This window comes from Patiria miniata, unplaced genomic scaffold (assembly GCF_015706575.1).
Source record: "Patiria miniata isolate m_02_andy unplaced genomic scaffold, ASM1570657v1 HiC_scaffold_24, whole genome shotgun sequence".
NCBI classification, from domain to species: domain Eukaryota; kingdom Metazoa; phylum Echinodermata; class Asteroidea; order Valvatida; family Asterinidae; genus Patiria; species Patiria miniata.
In genome coordinates this window covers 10,996,870-11,019,619 of record NW_024037063.1, presented here as the reverse complement: position 1 = coordinate 11,019,619, position 22,750 = coordinate 10,996,870, and the positions used below count along the sequence as shown (strand labels likewise).

The 22,750-nt window shown below is 42.1% G+C and overlaps 1 pseudogene; it reads left to right on the top strand.

Moving 5' to 3' along the window:
* The first annotated feature begins 3,613 nt into the window (after window positions 1-3,613).
* On the top strand, window positions 3,614-22,546 carry LOC119732234 (annotated as a pseudogene).
* The last annotated feature ends 204 nt before the right edge of the window (window positions 22,547-22,750 follow it).

Below are 22,750 nucleotides of genomic sequence, written 5' to 3'. Positions count from 1 at the left end.
GAGGACAACATCTCGGAGTGGACAGGCCTGACGCTGAGTGACTCCCTGAGAAAGTCTGAGGATCGAAAGGGATGGAGGAAGCTGGTTGCCAAGTCTTCAAGGGCTGCTACTGTATGGGGGTCGCCGGGATTTTTTCTAGAGGGGGGCGATGCATTTTCCCCCTGAAATCCCTGTAGCTTTCCAGCATATTCTCCATTTATCATTATCCGAGGATGAGGAGGGATATTTGCCCCCCACCCATTAAATTAACAGCAATGTGATTACTAACCCCCCCCCCTTTTTTTTTCTTTTTTCCCTCCTTTTTTTCTCCTTTTTTTTTTAATCATCAGTAGCATGTCATTCTTGAAAAACAATATAATTCGGCCTATTTGCATGGCCGTGACTAACTAGCAAGTACGTAGCTGAATTGGCGGTATTGGGGAAAAAAACTGACGCTCGTATGGGGTTTTCTCTTGTAGGAGAAAGGGAAATGGTGCTAATATAGGGTTTCCCGGCCAATTTCACCACGTTTCCATTCAATTTAACGCCTGGCTCATTCGACAATCAAACAACAAAATTAATTTCACTATCCGAACATTCTATCGTCTTTTAGCTTCACTCGTCCCTGTACAAGATGCAGTCAAATTAAGAGTATCGTATATATTGTTCATAGATCATTCAATTTCCTGTGAACCAGCAGTAAGGGGTTGATCGGGCATTCATTTTCATTAATGGGCAAACCTATTCCACGTTAATTTTGTTCAAACATCTTTTAAGAAATTCCTGCATATTCGTACTCTTGTAAAAGTCCGGGGAGAGGGTGGTTCGCACCATCTTCTCACAGGGGCGCTGTTAAAAGCGAACAATGGCATGGACATTTTCCCGCTTCATCACCCCGCAAATTTCCAAAAGGACGTACGATTTTGCCGACAGGCCGATTTCGCTGTCCGGACTTTGCCCCTGGATCAGCGTCCCGATTACGCTTTTAGAAAGTCTAGCCCGTTGCAATCTGAAACTCTGCACTCTTCAACCCCTGATTACGCCACTGTGTTTTCAGTGGCGGTTCTACGGGGGGGGGGGAGCAAAAAACAAATTTCCATAATAAAACAAATGCACCTAGCAAAATGTAAGAATTTGATGTACATGGGAACGGTCTCCCCCTAAATGATTTGTACACTTTTAGTTAATATAGTGTGCCTGATTGTCGGATTTTATCAGCGCTCCCCATTGAAAATATGGCACGAGCTCCCCCCCCCCCCCCCCGCGGCCTAAGTGTCCGGAGAAAATAACCTGTCTACATTTCAGCACGCTTCCCTGAAAAAAATTCTGGATCCAACTTGCTAGCCCCCCCCCCCCCCCCCCCCTGTTCTGTGGTGTGATTTGAAGCAATTTCTTACGACTTTCCTCCATGCTTTAACTAATATTTTCTTGGCAAAAGATCGTTTTCGAGGTTGGAGACATTGATTCAACTATCGGTATTCTGCGCTATTGGCGTGGGGTTCGATTTGGATTTTCGATGCTCTGTGGTGTGATCTGAGGCAATTTCTTACCACTTTAACCAATAATTATCTTAGCACAAAAAATAATAATTTAAACATAATTTTCGAGGTTTTTTCGCAGCTAAATGCATAAGAAAATTTTGTGAACATTGTTTTCGAGGTTGGAGTCATTGAATCAGCTACCAGAATTCCGAGCTATAGGCGTGGGGGGCCCGCTATATTTGGATTCTAAATGCTCTGTGGTGCTATCTGAGGCAATTTTTGACCACTTTAACCAATATTTTCTAAGCAAAAGATACATTGTAGTACATAATAGGGCCCATGGCATCATGTAGATCAATGATATTTTTTTTAGAAACTCAAAATCTCAGTGGGGGGGCGACTTGGGGGCGACAAGGTTTTATGGGGGGGGGCGGTCGCCCCCCCCCCACGCCCCCCCCCCCGGTGGCTACGCCACTGATTTCAGGTAAAGCTGAATGTTTGAAATCGCCCTCTAAAAGCGAAAAGAAGTCTTGTAAGCGAATGGACATAACGAAAGGTGCTGCTCAATGAAACTGAAATGGAATCGAATGCCCTGGTAGCGAAAATGAAACGCGTTTTCAGAGCGGCAATTCTCAAATTCACACGAAAATGAATGACCGTGTTTTCAGAAGTGAATAACATTTTATGAAATTGGCCGGAAAAACCTATAAGCTAGTATCAAATCGAGTACGTTTTTGACTTTGGAAACAGCTTCAAGCCTATTTTGTCCCTTTTTTTTTTTTTTGGTTGACAAAGGAAGACATCAATGCTTTTGCAAAATTGCCGATCAGATCCGACGTTCCGATTTCGCGGCCTTAATTAAGTTAGACGCTTGGTAATGGTATTGTATTTTGGGCACTAGAAACCGCTATTGGCTTACACACAAAATGCGCGATATTTTGCACTGTACACTTGCAACCTGTACATCCCGTGCTTGCAGTACTCATCCATGCAGATCCAATCAAACTGGCGGAAGATATTCCAGGCGGCAGGAACGGGCAGGGAGTTCTTGACCAAACTGAAGACTTATAATTATGCTGGGTGCGTATACCTATGTTCCCCAATACCTAGACCCTCTAATCTGGGGCGCTAAAACTCCTTTTTTTGACACTTGGGATGTGTTCTGTCGTTCAAGCGTCACCTCATCTTTTGCATGTGAAGAAGCCAGTAGGTGCTTTGAAAGGTACTAGTTTTGTCAAGTATTTTGCGTGATTTTTGGCAATTTTTGAGGGGAATGGTCTCGAAAGATGACATTTGCTCTCTGAAATGCGTTGTGGGGCGCTTGTCAAAAAAAGGAGTTCTAGCGGCCAAGTTAGTGGGTCTATACCCAATACTCATGATACCAAATACCGATGTTCCCCGAAATCCTTATTACCATATAAGGCCAAAAAAAGTCTCCGGTTTCTGGTATCCGGTTCGTTAGTAAAAACGTCATACACGCGCGCACACCACTGATTACTAGCGCCCATTGGCTGCAAACGCTCGAGCTGCGTTAACTTCCGGTTCCAATCGTGCAGAAAGTGCTGGAGGTGACGTCACACTAGCGAACCGGATGGAGCTTGCCCAAAAAGTGGTGCGGCGACGCGGCTTTTTTTTTTTTACCTGTTTTTTATTTTGCTTCAAAATGTCGGCTGATGACTGCAAATGGTGCCCGACTAAACTTAGTGCAAATATATGGGAGTCCAGAGAAGCCACATAAAGCTTATTCTCGACCATAACCCCATCTAAAAACACGTTAAAATTGTGCAGCAGCAGGATTCCAGTCAAACCAGTGAGTTTGGCGGTTTTGAGACATCATCTTATTGAAAAAAAAAACGTTTTCATTTTGCCGACGCGCATGGCTACGGCGACGCGCGCGCATACCAGAAATCGCGGAGACTTTTTTTGTTTGGCCTAACCCTAACCCCGCCCTAATCCTAATCCTTGGGATTTCGGGTAACATCTGTATAACATTGGTATTGGGGAGACCCCCAATAGGCTCAGTGTTTCCGAGATTTGAGAGATGAGATAGTTGGTGGTTGGACACTAATTTATAGGACCTTCGCTCGTCCCCCCCCCCCCCCCCCCCCCGCCTGTTTGCAGGGCGGGGGTACGAGCAAAATTTGGACCAACAAGCAGCGTGCCTATTGGTGGCGCCCTTTGATGATAGGTGCACATGTAATCAAATGTCGCTCTGTTTTCTTCCCTCATTTTGAGGTGTTCATAACTACTTTTTGAATGTTCTGAGACTGTCGTCCGTTTGCTAAGCTTGCGTGGACATCGTAAGTCTGTATTTTCGTAGTCCGAGTAACTTGGACCCAACTTATCGCCTTTTTAAACATTTGGACATGATCGCCAGACCATGTCCAAATGTTTAAAAAGGCGATAAGTTGGGTCCAAGTTACTCGGACTAGTAAGTAGTATTTTCGTTATGTTTTGGCCTTTTCTATTGACTGTTTTTTTTAGGAATATTTTCGTGCGTGTTTGTTATCATTGTGATACAACTATAGAATGCAGGGCCACTTCACTCTACATCCGTGCCTCCGTATCCTGCGTGGAGGCGTGGAGCTGCAGTCGACCTACCTCCGAGAATTGTACCGTGCTGCGTGGAGGCGCGGCGTGGAGGCGTGGAGCCGCAGTCGACCTACCTCCGAGAATTGCGCCCTCTATCGGCGGCGCGCATCTCTGCGACTCCGCGTCTTTGCGACTCCCCGCCTCCGCGATATGGATGCTTTGTTCTCTAAAAAATACCGCCAAGAATTGCGCCCTCTATCGGCGGCGCACGTCTCTGCGACTCCCTGACTCCGCGCCTCCCTGACTCCGCGACTCCGTGACTCCGCGACTCCAGTGCCCCGTCGCCCTCCTACCTTCCTTTGCGAGGAAATTAACAATGGATATGGATGCTTCATTCTCTAAAAAATACCGCCGAGAATTGCGCCCTCTATCGGCGGCGCGCGTCTCTGCGACTCCGCGCCTCCGCGTCTCCCTGGCTCCGCACCTCCCTGACTCCGCGTCTCCGCGACTCCAGTGCCTCGTCGCCCTCCTACCTTCCTTTGCGAGGAAATTAACAATGGATATGGATGCTTCGTTCTCTAAAAAATACCGCCAAGAATTGCGCCCTCTATCGGCGGCGCGCGTCTCTGCGCCTCCGCGCCTCCGCGTCTCCCTGACTCCGCGACTCCGCGACTCCAGTGCCCCGTCGCCGTCTCCAGTGCCCCGCGACTAGTCTCTGCGACTCCGCGTCTCCGCGACTCCGTGGCTCCGTGCCCCGCGGCCCGACGTACAAGCGCCCTCCCTTCCGATTCTGATCATTGATGAGAAGACAAGTGCATTCGCTGTACTTAGCACTTTTTGCAGGTTTGCATATTCTTATATTGTAGCCTATTACTCCTATCCTCACATCGCCGGCCTCCATCCACGCCTCCAAGCAAAATAAAAAACCCTTGCTCCGGCGTGGCCCTGCATTCTATAGTTTAGTTGCTCCATCATTGTTAATGCTATTGTTAGTCCGAGTATAAACTTCATGACTTGGAGTTGGACAATTGGACCCAACTTATCTCCTTTTTAACATTCGGACATGGTCTGGCATGGCGATGGTGGGGTCCAAGCTAAAAGTTATATGCCGAGCAACACAATTCTGTCATTTTCAGATTTCACCCTCAAAAACGGCCCCCAAATTACTAAATAACGCCATCGCACCTGAGGTACAACTTACAAGTAGACATCGATAATTGAGATGGTTGTACTTGTACCGTTTTTGTAGTGAAGTTTACTTACGATCCGGTACACTACGTGGAGCCTCATAGTTCTAGGAGTAACGATCCGGATGAAAAGTGAAGGAGTAACTATAGAATGCAGGGCCAGGCCGGAAAAGGTTTTTTGTAGTTGGATGCGATGTGAGGAGTGGGGTCGTTGTACTCCTAGCCTCATAGATTTAGAACCCCGCAAAATTGTTGTCAGCACAAAACACTAATTAAGTACAAAAACGTCCATCAAAATGCAGACATTTCCCACAGAACCGCTGCACAGTTTGCCCCCAAACTCCGTACTACACCTCATGACATACTCATGTAATATGCGCAGAACAAACATCGCTGGATTTTGTCGGTTTTTTGCCTAAAATGATGAAAAATATGCCCTTTCCGCATTGAGCCAATCTGACACTTGAAACGTGCACGCATATGATCGAGCGATGATTTTCGGTTCGCTCGGAGCACGCCGCGGGGGGTACGGAACAAGCGAAATGATAGTATGCGCATGCGTACAAGTGTATGTACCGTACCCCCCCGCGGCGCGCTCCGAGCGAACCGAAAATCATCGCTCGATCATATGCGTGCACGTTTCAAGTGTCAGGTTGGCTCAGTGCGGAAAGGGCATATTTTTCATCATTTTAGCAAATAAACAACAAAATCCAGCGATGTTTGTTCTGCGCATATTTTGTGAGTATGTCATGAGGTGTAGTACGGAGTTTGGGGGCAAACTGTGCAGCGGTTCTGTGGGAAATTACTGCATTTTGATGGACATTTTTGTACTTAATTAGTGTTTTGTGCTGACAACAATTTTGCGGGGTTCTAAATCTATGAGGCTCCACTACGTGGAGCCTCATAGTTCTAGGAGTAGGATCGTTGAGTAGAATTGCACTCTTTTGAGAACGAAGCAACGTTGTTATATGAGACTTCTCCTATGCGTATGAACGTATGATCTATGTATAAAAAATAGAGGGCGGAGAACGAAGCAACGTTGAAATATAAGACTTCTCCTATGCATAGGAGGGTATAGTACGGTATGAATGTAGATGTATTAAAAAAAAAAAGAAGAGGGCGGTATAAATTAAGAGTAAATTATTGACAAATACGTAGTATATATACCGAGTGAGACAGCTTGGAATGTCTCGGATGCGTGGATGCGTGGATGCGTGGATGTGGGGTGGATGAGCATGAATTGGCGCATGAATTAGTCATCAATAGAGGGTGCTTTATTTACCCCAGGACCCTCTGCTGTATTTACCCTGGGACCAATTACTTCATTTCCCTATCTAAAACCAACCCCAACCTACCCTCTCAATCCGTCTTGGATGCGCGGATGCGCGGTGGGCATGAGGTAAATTTTAATCAATAGAGGGTGCTTTATTGGTTGCCTGGATGTGCGGATGCGGGGTGGGCATGAAGTAAACTTTAGTCAATAGAGGGCGCTTTTGGATGCCTGGATGCGCGGATGCGGGGTGGGCATGAAGTTAATTTCAATCAATAGAGGGCGCTTTAGGGCGATTAGGAGAGAAAAATAATGGAATTTAACACTGAAAGGAACTACAGGAAGATAAGATACACTGTATCACTATCAGCCTAAATAATATGAGGACACAAACTTCTGATCTTGTCTGATTTGCTGGGAAATCACGTGCGAAATTGGGCAACATGTGACAGCGCTTACATGTACCTTTCCTACTGCACACGTCGCCGCAATTTTGAAACTTTTGCTCGCAACAACTTCAAGACGAGGCTCTTTCACGTATACGCATCTTTCGAAGTGTAAACCTGTGTATTCTTAAACATGCTAAATAAGGTCAATGTTTTTTATTTTGTTTTGTTTTTTCTGCTAGGTTTACAGGAAGAAAACTTCAAAATGACTGTCTGTCATGCAGTCCTAATTTACGAGAGCCATGGAAGACAAGAGTGAACGTAACAGCACGCCATCAATAGAATATGCACATTCAAGCGGGGAAGCTCCACCCAATGAGGCCCCGCCCACATCGTCTTTGGCCAATCAAGATGGAGCAAACCCAGAACATGACAACACTGACGAGAGCTCTGAGGAGAAACCTGCCAGAACTAGGTTCACCTACCACCAGAAAGCCACTTTTGCAAGCGCTGTGCTGGCTTCACTTGCAAACATGATGGCTTTCTCCGTCATTTCCGTCTTCTACCCAATTGCGGTAAATATCCCAAACATGGCAAACTTTGGGCAAATTTTCTTAGAAACATATTTTTTTGCAAGTTTCTACTCTTCTTAAATATGTATAAAAAATATCTGACATCCCTCTTAAAGGTAATGTACATCATTGGCTTTTGCTGTAATTTTCAGAAATGAACTACTTGAGGGGTTAGTATAATAGATCAAATGTTGTTACACTGACATGTTTGAAGTTTTGTGTTCGAAAATGCTGGAAAAAACGAGAAAAACAAAAATGCTCAAGTAGTCTGGTTCCCTGACTCCACTAAAGATAAAATGGATCAATTTATAGATGCCGGAACATTGTAAGGTAAGGGAACAAGTCTAGCTGGCCTGCACCCATTCATGAACATGTGACCAATAGCAAACAAAATTTGGACTGAAAAAAAATTGTAAATTTGGAGCAGTAGTTGAAAAATAGTTAGGTTTTGCCGACCACTGTTGGAAATGTATACAAAATAACAAAAATACCATTTTCTTGAAATGACTTCACACCAGGTGCCACAAATCAGGAAAAAATATTTGCTCAGTAGGACTTGATAAAATACAATTTAAGAAAAAAAATACATAGATCAAGTGACATGACATAATTTATTAGATCACGACATACGTTTCATGCATGCAAATTAAGGTAAATGACTCTACTAGCAGTAAAGAAGAAAAAATTGCCCCCGCCCCTTAGCAACTTCACCCAAGTATACTTTTAATTGCTCTAAAGCTAATATTTACATCTTGTTAATCCATATTTTTATACTATACCATTTATATTCATTCAGATTTTTAGAAATCCGGGGGGGGGGGGGGGAGGGAGGGAATTTTATCCTGTACTCCTTCAAAAGATTTTTAAAAAAGAAAAAAAACGACCTCTGAATTGTTATAATTTTTGGTTTTTACTTTTAATAGGCAAAGGCGAAAGGGGTGTCAGAGACTGTAATTGGACTGGTGTTTAGTGCATTCGCCTTCTCAGCTGGAATTGGATCACCGATTTGGGGCAAAATTGTAGGTTTTCATCAAATTTAAATCATTAACCGTAAAGAATTCCATACACGGCCTCCACTCATATTCCTTAATATGACCTAAAAAGTACCAAAAGTTGTAAATCTGATGAAAATTCTTTGATAAATACTTCAACTTTTTCTGTCATGGCCCATAGATTTTGTGCAGGAGATCTGAGTGGAGGCCATATATGGAATTCTTTCCCATTATTCTCCCTATGCAAACATAGATTCTGTGACAAGTTGTCCTTTCAGTCAAAATCAATCAAGTGACTGTTTTCAAATAGTTAAGAGCTCCCAGCCTACATAAAGCAGGATTGACTGGCTGTGACTGGTTATGTAACTTGATATAGCTATGCTTTGACTGTAGGTGATTGATAAGCCAGCTGTGCTGGCAGTTTCCTGCTTTTTTCTGTTGACTGAAATTGACTAGTCAGAGTGCTTGCTTGAAAAAAATGAAATGACTGTTGGTGATTAGCCTGTGTTAAAAGCATACAGGCAGCAAGGGAGGTGGATGGAATTTTGACTGTCTGTGACTGTTGAAACAGTAGGAGGGTTGAAGGGAGTTGGTGTACATTGGGACTACATGCAACTTAGTCTAATGCAAGTTGTCACACATTGGACATTTAAAACTGGAGTGGTACTTTGGTCATGTTGGTAGTGCAGTGCCATGCAGAGGATTTGTGTGAAAGTAAATATGTATGGAGCCTGAAAATAAAAGGTCACATGGCGAGCTTGCGGGATCCTGGCATGGCCTGCGTATTAGTCTTGGATGATAGATCACCACGTCGTCGTTGTATATTGTATACCCTCTCGCTGCGGCGGGTCTATCGCGAATCTAGTATACATCATCAACGTCTTGACCCAAGAATACGGGCCTATGGGTATTTTACAGTGGGTTGCCCTTTCACCTTCTAACTGTAACCACCCTAAGAAAAATGCAATTTTATCTGGGTATTCTTCAAGTCAATTGAGGAAAAATCACTTGGACATAAGTAAAATTGAATTTTGTTTATGATCTTTCACATCCAATATTGTCTTTTCTAGGTCTCCTTGCTCTGTGTACGTTTGTTTTCATATCATCTACCTGCGTGAGAATGTATAATGTATAATCTACCAACAGGCGATGGGTTCTAGATTTAGTGGGGCTGCAGGCATGAGCAGATCATGTGCAAGTCGATAAATGTTTGTTTTCTTTGTAAAAACTAATGAGTCCTTTACATTTATTCACACAACATGAAAACCTTAAAAGACATCTTGGTGTACTATTTTACCTTTAGTTTTCACCTAACGAACAAGGAGACCTCGAACAAGGAGACCTAGAAAAATTTGTTTTTACTCATCTCCAAGTGATTTCTCATCATTTTTTGTCTTGAGGAATACCAAAAAAAAAAAATACAACATAAATGTTTCTTGGGATGACCAGGGATAGAAATCATTCTGTCAAAAATTACTGCAAGAAAAAGGGCAACGCAGTGTAAAATGCCTATTTTGACCACATGCATACACCAAATTTTCTGTGAGATGTGACTCTTAAATATGATGTGTTTTCCATTTACTTTTAGGGCGTCACTTTTGTGATGAGACAAATCTTTGATATAAGTACATGTACTTTTTCAACTGATTTTTACATTCAAAATTATAGGAAATGGTTTTTTATTAGTTTTAGGTTTTTATATGAAGGAGCCTACTTTGTTTTGTTATTTTTCCTTGTAGATACCTGTTATGGGCGCTCGGTTTATTTTCCTGGCAGGATCATTCGTCACCGGTGGATGTAACATTTTGTTCGGGTGAGCAATCTTGTTATAGTCAGGTAGTTTAGACAATTTTTGACAAGATTGTGACCGACTGGTCCAAAGCACCAAACGTGGCAGATATATGCTTATAGCCATAGAAAAGATATGTAGAAGGGGTGACGCCTGAAATTCTTTTGGGAAGGGTGCCTAATTTGCATAAACAAATAGATAAATTTGTACCTGCAGTGTAATATATTTGTTCCCATATTTGGGTATATTTTTGATTTTTTGATTTTTTTAAAAAGTATATTTTAGGGCTATAAGAAAATATCTGTCAAGTTTGGTGCTTTGGACCAGTCGGTCACGATTCCGACTATATGCCAACTGACTATTAGAATCCTATATTAAAAGATCCTACGCTGCCTGTCTGTTTTTTGTTTGGCTTTTTTGGCAAATTTGTTTCTTTTAGACTTTGAATAGTTAAGTATTACAACATTATCTCTATGAAAACACTCCAAAACGTATCGTTATTACACAGAACATAACGTTCATGATGAAAAATGTGGCAAAATTGGTTCACCAGGGTTTACCACGCCCACTTGGGGTCATCATGCAAATTGAGGTCAAATTAATACATTGGTATATAAACTTTACAGCTCCACCTAGCTGGTGTTCGCGCAGCACCCTGCTAGTCTTTAATAAATATCTCTTTGCTGCAATTTGGTACAAATAATCTGCTGATTCCCTGCTTAAAGCATTATTACTCGACTTGGGAAGTTTCTATCAATCCCTTCAACCAAAGACAAGCTTCTGGAGTTCCTTGCCCAAAAAACTGTGGAAAGTAAGGTAGCCAATGAAGCTGAAGGTGGGAGGTTGTACATCAAAATACGAGAGTCTTCTGATTGTTTTGAAAGGGAAACACATGAAGCACAGCTTTCGATCCTTTGATGTTCAGCTATCGATCCTCTGGTTTGCAGGTTCATTGCTGACATGCCCACCAAAGCAACTTTCACTGCCTTCAGTTTCGCCATAAGGCTTTTGGAGGGGCTAGGAACCTCGGCTACAATTACTTCATCAGCGGCCATTGTGGCGTTTACATTTCCTGAGAACGTTGGAACAGCGGTGGTAAATCTAAAAAAAAAATGATTGATCGGGATCTGTGTGTGAACAGTGTAGTTGTGGTGTTAGATCAGTGTCAACTGGTGTGAAAACAAACTTAGGTTATTGAGAGATTGATGTAGTGTCAGTGTAAGATTGGTGTGAGATCATGAGTGAGCTCGGTGTGGGACTGGTGTGAGATTTGTGTGTAAACAGTGTCAGTGAGATGCGTGAGACGAGATCTGAGTGTGAGAGTTGTGTGAGGTTGATGTGATGTCAGTGTTAAAATTGTGTGAAAATGTGTAATATGGAGATGTGATGTGATTGTAACATTGAGGTGTGATATCGGTGTAAAATTGTGAGATTAGTGCAGCATTGGTGTTGGTTAAGTGTGAGATTGGTGTGAAATCATAATGTCGGTATTACATTTAGTGTGAGATCAGTGCTTGATCAGTGTAAATTTGGTGTGAGATCACTGACTTATTTTCATGTTTATTAAACAGAGTTTGGTCGAGATGACATCAGGGCTGGCATATGGACTCGGACCAGCAATTGGTGGTCTGCTTTATGATGTAAGTACAAAACTACAATATTTTATCAACACCCCCCCCCCCCCCCCCCCCCCCCCGCCTTCCCCCTGAGTTTCAAAAAATATCCCCTCCCCCTTTCAATCCCGAGCGTAAATTTGCATGCATCTCACAGGGGAAAAAAGTTACACTCTAACACTCTGGCGAGAACCTTTTCACCCATAGTTATTTGTACCGACGTCAGTATATAACGTGTATTGAGGGTGGACAGTAGATATTAGTTCCCCGAGGTATTGGAAGTTGACGAACTAGTTTCTCAACTTCCAATACCAAGGGGAGCTAATATCGACTATCCACCCGAAATATACCACGTTATATTTGTTTTACTAAGAGTTTATGCTGCATTGTGATGGACAACTTTGTTTAAGTACAGGAGGCATCTTTAATGTCCAAAATATTCTCCAGTTCAGCATCATTGATCACGGGAAAACGCTAATTAACATTTACGCGTGCAACCATCTTTTCATGTGTCAGAGTTGCTGACTCGAGTCATGTGACTTAGACTCGAGTCGCTATTTTTGTGACTTGTGACTTGACTTGTGAATACCAGCTTTGACTTGTGACTTGACTTGGACTTGCAAACAATGACTTGTGACTTGACTTGGGATTGCAAAAAATGACTTGTTACCAACCCAAGTCAGACGCTACTCGAGCGACCCAATAGGCCTACACTTGAATTAAGCTATTATACTTTTAATTAGCTTTTTCATTCCAGAAAATAGACCTCAGTGACTGAATCCAGTAAAATGAATAGTTCCCACTAGTTTCAAAAGTTTTCAATAAGACTGTCACAACAAACTACAGTTTTCAATGACCAATTGTCTCTTGCTTAATGTATTGGTTGAACAAACTTTGAAAGAAACCTTTCATGAAAAGAAAGCAGGCCTTTGTCAATCGCATGTAAAATACCGGATAGTCTAACCCATTAGTAGGCGTTTAGTATACATGAAAATTGAACAATAAAGTGTTAGTATACTACATGTAATCGAGTGAGGAAGTCTTTTTTCACGGTCATCTCAACATTTATTTCTACAATGTAAAGTAAATTTATTAAAGTATACAAAGGGCTAATATCCGACAGATATGTGATAAACTACAAGAATAGTAATTGCAACACATTGAAAAAGGGGAATTAAGGAGGCATGTTCAAAATAACTTGTAAGTTCACGCCAGGTTAATTCTTTTAGCTTATTACAGCTGGACACAATAATGTGCAACTTGACGTGTTCTTGGACAAAGATACTTGTGACTTGACTTGTTTTTAGACCAAATGACTTGTGACTTGACTTGTGACTGGACCTAATGACTTGTGACTTGACTTGTGACTGGACCTAATGACTTGTGACTTGACTTGGACTTGCAAACAATGACTTTTGACTTGACTTGGACTTGCAAACAATGACTTGTGACTTGACTTGGACTTGCAAAAAATGACTTGCTGCCACCTCTGTCATGTGTAGCTAGGGCAATGTTTGTGCGTGCGTACTATACCTGTGCGACAGTTCCATGATTGCTTCGTAAAGTGCACGCGAAGTATACTGTCCCACGGGTAGCCCATGTGACAGTCTACTACGCATGTATATTTACCCAGTGCGTGGTAAACAGTAAAAATAGCGACTGGCATGTGATGGTGAATGGACCAGTGAGAATTCGGCTCTTGATCATGAATATGTATGAGGTATATAAATAGATCATGTAGATCCACCTGTGTTTGTCTCCTGTAGTTATCGACAATGATTTTATTGAATAAGGGCGATGTTAGGACGTCATTTCTAGGGTTCAAAAGGTAAAAATATCTTGATTATTGAAGCAGTAAATTGGATTGATTCAGTGTAAGGGCAACATGTACACTCCAAAATGGCGTAATGAGGCTCCCTCGTATATTGCCTTTTTAAGTTTCTGGTCCCACAAAATAAGGTCAATGAGGCACCAGTGTAAATACCTACCGATACACCTCTTGAACTGGTTGTGTTATTGTGCTGCATACTTTTTATTTTAGGCAGGTGGCTTCAAGCTTCCTTTCTTCGCTCTTGGTGGGTTTGTTCTTGCTATCGATGCGGCCAATTTCTTCTAATTACCTGAGCAGGGTGAGTTCCCCAAGATCCAATGATTTCTCACATTTATTAACTTGTTCAGAAAATGAGTGAAACAAATATTCTTAGCACCGCTTTATAGAGAAGAAAGGTGCATGTGTGTGCATATTTATGGTGTAAATCGAGGACACACATGTATGTGAAACATCACCAAGGAATTGAGGACAGGAGTGAAATCGAGCACGACCTCAATTAGAAAATGTGTACAAAACCAATGGGAGCTTTTACAAAAAAAAGAGTATAAACAATAGATCGATAGTGAGGAACAACAGAAATTCCTGTATTTACACCATAAACAAACCTACGTGGGTGGGCCGTCACCACGTTATAGGGAAGTTTTTTTTTTTATTGTTAGGCAAATTAGTACCGAGTTATGGGGACTTTCTGCTGTCCCCACAGCGTCTTCGGTACTATGGGACAACTCGTGTTTAGTCCCCACAGTACCATGAGACAAGAACTTGTGTGTGCATTTGCTTATGGTGTAGATCGAGGACACACTTGTGCAAAATCATCGGTGAATCGAGGACAGGAACCAAATTGAGGACTCCTCGGTTAGAAAACGTGTACAAAACCAATGAGAGCTGTTGCAAAAAAGAGTATAAACAAGGTATGTATAAACAAAGGAAAGGAAAGAGGGATAATAGAAAATCCTTGATTTATACCATAAACAAACATGCACGTTCACAAGTTGTTCATAAGTTGCTTGTCTGCGAAGTGGGCGACAGGCTAGAAAAGCATGAGTAAATTGAGGCGCTGTAGCAATGCTATTTTGGGGATACGAACAGAAAAGTATTCAAGATTATCGACCGAAGTTGACACCTTCCTATAATTCAAAAGCCCATTTTTACCACCCTCAAGTTACATAACTCCTGCAATAAATGAGATTTTGGTTGTTTGTTCTGAAGTGGCACCATGGCAGCACTGACATTTGCTTAAACATGGTCTTAAAAAAAAAAGTTGGACATTTTTTTCCATCAGGAAGAAAGAACGAAGAGTCTGGTTCCTTGATGCAACTTTTGAGCATACCTGCCATCTGGGTGACCTTACTGGCTGCATTTGTGGCATCGATTTCCATGTCATCCATTGACCCAACTCTTGCGATTCATTTGAAAGAGGTACGTTCCTATGGTAACCTTAACCAATAATGCACACATGCAGCGCAGCATCGCTCATGCGGAGTTAATTTGATTAACTGATTAATTTGCTGGAGTTCAATATATTCTAAGCTCTGCCCATTTTCTCCGCAGCTTGATTTCACTGTGATGCAGATCAGCTTAATCTTTCTCAGTTTTGGTTTGGGTTACGCGATTTTCTCCGTGATTTGGGGAGCTGTTGCAGACGCAAAGGTAGGTACATGTAAAAGCAGGGCGGGGCTATTAGATGTGGGGGCGTTTGATACTCATTGCCTCTCTCGGAGTTAAAAATAGTTAACGACTCGTGACCCTTGACTTTCCCCCATGAGGTCATCTTAGTTGTTTGCTCCTCCCCTTTGGAATGTGACGTCATGAAACCAGTGGATGTGAACCTCAGTTCAAATACGAGGGCAAGGTTGGATGATAAGTGTAAAGGAAATGTAACAATTAATTATGCTATAAAATTACACCCAACAAGGAAAAAAATCAAAACCATAATCAAGTTCCCAACCTTCACAGACACACGTTTCTTTTTAAGTGCGACACAAAAATATGAGCAATTCAAACTAAAGTGCGCCGCAAATTGTCTTCATGGCGATACTGCTTGACAGACTTCCTCCTTTATCGTGCAGTGACTTCCACAGGCCATCCATGCTAACGCACACTAACTCTCAAACAAGCACAGTCAGACATATCAAAGTTTAGTCACTCGCAACCAAAAAGTGTCAAAACTCATTTTTAAAGGCCTTGTGCAAATAGTATAGTACGTGAATGTTGACTTCCCCCCCCCCCCCAATTCACTGCAACAAAAATGGCAAAAAAAGTTGATTGTTTGGGTTTCAGAAAGCCACACGAATTATGATCATCCTTGGTGCATATGGCAGCGCAGTTTTCTTCCTATTCCTCGGACCCTCGCCGCTGCTGAAAATAACCTCGTAAGTGTAGCAGTACTCTACGGCTTGTCCTTCAGCCTTTTGGGAGTATGGCGGACACACCGTGATGGAGGGCTTGAGTCCGGACTCGGATTCAAAAATCCCAACTGGAGTCCATTTTTTTGACTCGGCCTTTTGGACTCGGCTTGGCTCCGTGACTGACTCGGACTACCTGTCATAATCGAGTCCATTTAAAAAAAAAAAATGTGTTAAACCTTAGGGGAAAAAGTTAAATTGTTTTTAAAAACGGTCCAACGTCTGTTGTTTGATCACTTTTAACTCTTGCCAGGGAAAATCTCTTTTAGATACCTTACTAAGTTGTAGAATAATTGCAAGAGACTGATTGGACAGTCACTGTATTCTCAGTGTAGTAGTGCGTGCATGCATCCTATGTGAACTGCCTTGAAGCATTGACTCACTCTCGGTCCTGTTTGTATTGCTGTGCCGAGTGCTGACCACCATTTACAATTGACGGACTAAAACATTTAAAGTCTTTCACACGGACTTGGTCGATATACTTATGTGCTCTGCTATAAAAACCCTTTGGCGAATGGACTCAGGCTTGGATCAGACTAAACATGAGCTGGACTCAGACCGAATTGGACTCGGACTTGGCTCGGACTCCAGCCTTCATGAACTCAGCTGTGACTCGGACTCGGATGACGTTGACTCGACTACATCACTGCGGACACAATAGGAGGGTTCAATTCAGCTTTTCTAAATTCCAATGAATACAAAAGAGTTAATTTCAAATAACCAAAATAGCGCCATTCCATTTTTGTCCGCCATATTTCACACACAAAAATAATCATTCTTTCCGAATTTCAGGAAGTGTGTGACAACCATATCACACATTTCCTAAATGCATAAATGGTAATAATAAAAAATGCAATTAGCATATCAATATTAATGTCACTTGTGTAGTCCATATCTGGGCATGTAGACTCTGAGAACTCATTTTGTGTTTTCCCTTAACTAACACTAGCAAACCACAGAATTATATACTGCAATGCCATAATTTCAAAAAATCCAAATGCCAAAAATGAAATGCTCATTTATATCATTTTGAAGCACATCGTCTGAATTTTATTGAAAAGTAAATTGTTTCTAACGGTATTCAATAGTTCGCCTGTTAGTTTTAACTGAAAAAAAAATAATTAAAAAAAAAAATCAATTTGTCCATATGTCTGAAACCATTGTGTTTCGAGTGTTTCTACTGCAGCAGAAATGGATAGATAATTTCCGTTTTAAATCAAATAACTAAATGTTTGCATTTGAGAAAGGGCTTCCTTCGTTCTCTCCAATTTTGTTGATTTGTACAGGGTGAGTAAAAACGAAACCCAAATGTTGGGACCATTGTTTTAGTGAAATTCTACATGTAGCACATTCAAAATGTGGGATATGAAGCCCAATTTATAAGCTTTCTTTTAGTACAAGAATCACGCAAATCACTCATGTACTTTTCAAGTTACAGAATTTTAAACACAACCACCGTGTTAAGGTTCTGTCCACGGATCACAAAAAAAGTTCAGTGTTCTTTCAGCGAAATGAAAGGAAATCACATAGGGATATGTGTGTGAATTGTTTTCGTTTTGCTGAAAGAATGCACATCTTTTTTTGTGATCCGTGGACAGATCACAATGTTGTGTTTAAAATTCTGTTACTTGAAAAGTACATGCGTGATTTGAGTGATTCTTGTACTAAAAGAAAAATTATGAATTGTGCTTTCATGTCCTAGATTTTGAAAGTGCTAATGCGGAACTTCAATCAAACAGCTAAAGTCCATCATCTGCAGCTATCCAAAAAGTAACTGACGTAATTATTGTTGAAAAACATATTTGTTTTAAATATAGTAAGGGGACTAAACTCCCTGTGAAATTATTCACTGAAATCAATGAAAGAAGGCCTTTCCAACGACGCATCTATATCGGTTGCTATAATTCGTCATATCAGTGCGCAACATCACGTAACTGCAATCGGCTCTGTGAGAACGTGTCTCGCACGCTGAATGCAGGCCCAATTCAAACCGTGACTCGGCAATTTTTGATTTGAAGTCGAGATCCTAGAATGTTGTTTTTCTCGGAATATACAGCATTCACTGAGCTAAAAGTTGATCAGGTTAGTTGTTCAGCACCCTTCTTTAGATTTTGAGCACGTTTGCTGCTTCTAACAAAATGCACAAATTACAAATCATGGACTGTACCTTTAAACTGCTGATATGTACATGAATGATATGCTTTGTCATATAAATTTCATTATATATACACTGTAGAAGTGTCCGAAAGGTAAATCCAGCACCGTGGAAGTTTTTCATCTAGTAGAAAGTATTTTGGAACTGAAACCAAAGTGTTTTTGCTTCTACAGGACCAAGCTGCTCGCTATCCTTGCTGTTCCGTCTGGGACCGTGATGCTCAGTTTGGTTGCTATGCCGACGTTTGTTGACATGTTTATTTCTGCCAAGTAAGTCCTTGTAGAAATGTGAAACTGAATTTTTATTGGGCAAATATAGACCATGTGATATCTGTTTACAAATGTGATGCCAATTTTCAGCACTATTCTCCTGTACACTGCAAATATATCTTAAACTATTATTGGTGATTGATTTGGGCAGTTGATTTGCTTAAATGTTTGGGTTACCCTCGGTTGCTCTTCGGTTTCCTGTTAGTTTGATCATGGAGGAATAAGGTGACGTTGAGCCTAAGGCAACCGCTGTCCCTTGATGTGCCGTTTGCAAAATCTAAATTGCAACTGTTGCTGAAAGTTGGCAACACTGACCACAACATCCATATAAACAGAGTCCAATGATTGCATGACCATAAAATGACTACAGCCAAAAGTAGTGGAAATGTGGAATTAATCAGACTGCGAATTTTGAAGACAAAATTTTATGGATTTTGGTATTGAGGCAGTTTATAATTCATTTACTTCAACAGATGGTATGATATTCCTCCCAACCTTGGGTTGACGTCCATTATATCTGGCCTCTGGAACGGTGCATTTGCAGTCGGGTATGTTTATTAATTGGTTCTGCAGATAATCTTGATGGAGGTTAATTGCTTTTATGGAAGTGACCTTAAATTGTTGCTGTCACTACCACTGATGCAGCACCAGCAGCTTGTGCTAGTTTGTTGCTGTTGCTGATGCTTCCGTTGTTCCTGATGCTACTGCAGCAACCTGTATCTATCCCTGCTGCTTGTGCTAGGTTGTTGCTGTTGCTGATGCTTCCGTTGTTCCTGATGCTACTGCAGCAACCTGTATCTATCCCTGCTGCTTGTGCTAGGTTGTTGCTGTTGCTGATGATTCCGTTGTTCCTGATGCTACTGCAGCAACCTGTATCTATCCCTGCTGCTTGTGCTAGGTTGTTGCTGTTGCTGATGCTTCCGTTGTTCCTGATGCTACTGCAGCAACCTGTATCTATCCCTCCTGCTTGTGCTAGGTTGTTGCTGTTGCTGATGCTTTTGTTGTTCCTGATGCTACTGCAGCATTCTGTATCTATCCCTGCTGCTTGTGCTAGGTTGTTGCTGTTGCTGATGCTTCCGTTGTTCCTGATGCTACTGCAGCAGCCTGTATCTATCCCTGCTGCTTGTGCTAGGTTGTTGCTGTTGCTGATGCTTCCGTTGTTCCTGATGCTACTGCAGCAACCTGTATCTATCCCTACTGCTTGTGCTAGGTTGTTGCTGTTGCTGATGCTTCCGTTGTTCCTGATGCTACTGCAGCAACCTGTATCTATCCCTCCTGCTTGTGCTAGGTTGTTGCTGTTGCTGATGCTTTTGTTGTTCCTGATGCTACTGCAGCATTCTGTATCTATCCCTGCTGCTTGTGCTAGGTTGTTGCTGTTGCTGATGCTTCCGTTGTTCCTGATGCTACTGCAGCAGCCTGTATCTATCCCTGCTGCTTGTGCTAGGTTGTTGCTGTTGTTGTTGCTTCCGTTGTTCCTGATGCTACTGCAGCAGCCTGTATCTATCCCTGCTGCTTGTGCTAGGTTGTTGCTGTTGCTGATGCTACCGTTGTTCCTGATGCTACTGCAGCAACCTGTATCTATCCATGCTGCTTTGCTGATGTTGTTGTTGCAGCTGTCAATGCTGCTGCCACTGCTGTTGCTGCCATTGCTGCTGTTGTTGCTGTCACTGCTGTTGCTGTTGTCAGGGGTTACCCCCCCCCCCCCCCCACCAGATTTACCCCAGTGCCCCTTTTGCGGACATAAATGTGCCCCCTCAAGCATAAATGTGCCCCCTCAAGATGAAAACAAAACTTGCCCTAAAATTTTGGATAATTTGTTTTCAGTAATCGTTTCCCAAAACGGTAGAGAGAGTTGTGATATGAAAAAAATGTGTCGATATTTCAGCACAGATTTGCCAAAAAACGTATGCTGGATTACGCTGCTGCAACAACGGAAGATGCCTTTCACTGAGCAAGTGCTTAGTGGTGATGGGTGATGCCCCCCCCCCCCCCCCCCCCCCAGTTTGAAAACCGTTCTGCCGCCGCTGGCTGTTATTGTTGCTGTTGTTGCTGCTGCTGCTACTGTTGCTGCTGCTGCTACTGCTGCTGCTGAAGTTGTTACATTGTTACTGCTGCTGTCGCTCCATTGCTGCTGCTGCTGTTACATCTGTTGCAGCCATTGGTAATGATAACGGTGTGAATAGTGTTGATGAAGGTGATGATGATTATTGTATAATTTATAAGTGCTGTTGAAGCTGTACTGTTGATTTTTATGATATTTTCTTTTCGGCAACCGATCTTCTGTTATCTTTGGACAGGTCCCTGGTAGGCCCCATGCTTGGGGGCACCCTGACAGAAGTCTATGGCTTTGCCTTCCAGACTACAATCCTCGCTGGTGTTTTACTCCTACTCATGATCATAGTGTGTCTATTTGGAGTCTGGGAGTATCGCTGTGGAAGAGGGTGAGTTTAAAGGAGAGTCCTGATTGGTTGCATATGGTTGACACAAATTCAAGAATGACTTGCTGACAACAAGTTTAGTCTTGTTTCAAGTTGGTATACATTAAGTTAATTAATCTTAACTCCTTCGGGTATTTTGGCTAGAAACACTGCCAAACGCAGCAACATGGAACACTTGTCTAAGTGACCAGCCAGCCGCAGTGTAGCAAGATCCATCACGTCAAGTGTTTCAATACCAAACTGCCTTAGAGTCTGTGGTCACCACACGCAGCAGGATGCAACTGTGGCATTGTGCAATGGGACTAGCTCTCAGTAATGGGATTGTTTCAGTACTGGCCGTTTATGCACCGATGTTGATAGCTGAATGCATCAAAGTGCACCAGACTTGTCCACCTGATGCACTGTGTTGCGTCTGGCAGGGTTAGGGTTAAGCCTTGATACTCTAATATTAACTAAGAAATTAAAGTGTAAAACAAGTGCGGCACTTGTTTTACACTTTAATTTCTTGGCACTTTGCCATTGGCACTGTGCCATGGGAAGCTTTTGAACAGGAAACAAGGAAAAGGAAATTAGGGTCAATATGCAAAACGTATCTCATCCCTTCTTGATGAAGGGGAAGGGGGAAAAAACAGAAAAATACCAGAGAAAAAAAAATAGCGGTCAATTTTTTTCTCCTTTCTGATCTTATAGGAGACGGGTCCCAAGATCAAGGTTGGAGATACAGACCAACTCAACTGACGAGGAACAGAGGCCACTCATTCCAAACGATGTGTAATATGCATTTGCGTTCAAAGAGTTGAAGCGGGTGTAATGCAGTTTTGCGTTAGTTTACTTAACTGCCTTTTATACCAAATATTATTCTACAGCGTACTAATTGCTGGTCACCGGAGTGCCAGCCCACAGTCGTCTTTGTACCTCAACAACTAAAGCACGGCGCACACCTTTCCCATTTATCACTGGTACGTTTTTATCACTGTTACGGTTAGACCACAACTTTACCCGGCACACATGCCCAAATTCTGTTCTACAATGGTCACATGACTATCAGTCACATGACGCCTTGTCACATGATGACAAAATGGCAGCCGTCAATTTTGAATCATGTGACTTCCTTCGTGAATCTGATCGGTTCAACTTAAATATGTTGATTTGATTTGGTCGCCTTGTGTACGGTCAGATCGGTCCAAAGTTTCGGCACACTTTGCCCGATGATCTGGCGGACCGGTAAACTCAGAAAGGTGTGCGCGGGGCTTTACTGAGTCACTGTCACTTGTGAATTAGACTTGCTTCAGCCTTAGCTTTTCCCAACTTAAACTCAGATGACTGTGTAGGCCCCGTAGCCAAAATTAGTATTGGACCAGCTTTTAGGCATACCTATACAAGTCATATTTGTGGCGGTTCTAGGCCTAAAACCTTTTCTTCATCAATAACTTTTTTTGGTAGGCTAAAAACTTTGCAATGAGGTTAATGAGCGCATTTTGTGGCAACACCACAGTGTGGCTATTTTTTTGCAATAACATTTTAAATTTATTTCTTTTAATCATAAATATTGATTATATTTATAATAACTGTTGATTTTTATGAAATAATCAAATGCCAGTAGAAACTATAATGCCCTGAAATAAATAATTTCTTTGACACAATTTTCATGTTATTGTAACATGTCTTTTATTGTAAAGGCTATACGATTTTAGGCTTTGCATGGTGGAGTATCAGTATCAGCATCGTTTCGATTTGCAACTTATTAGCGGTAATGTAATTACTACTGTCACTCAGTGGATGTTTATTTCTGATGAGAAATTGCTTTTCCCACTCCAACACCATGCCCAACAGACAACCAATCACAATCTA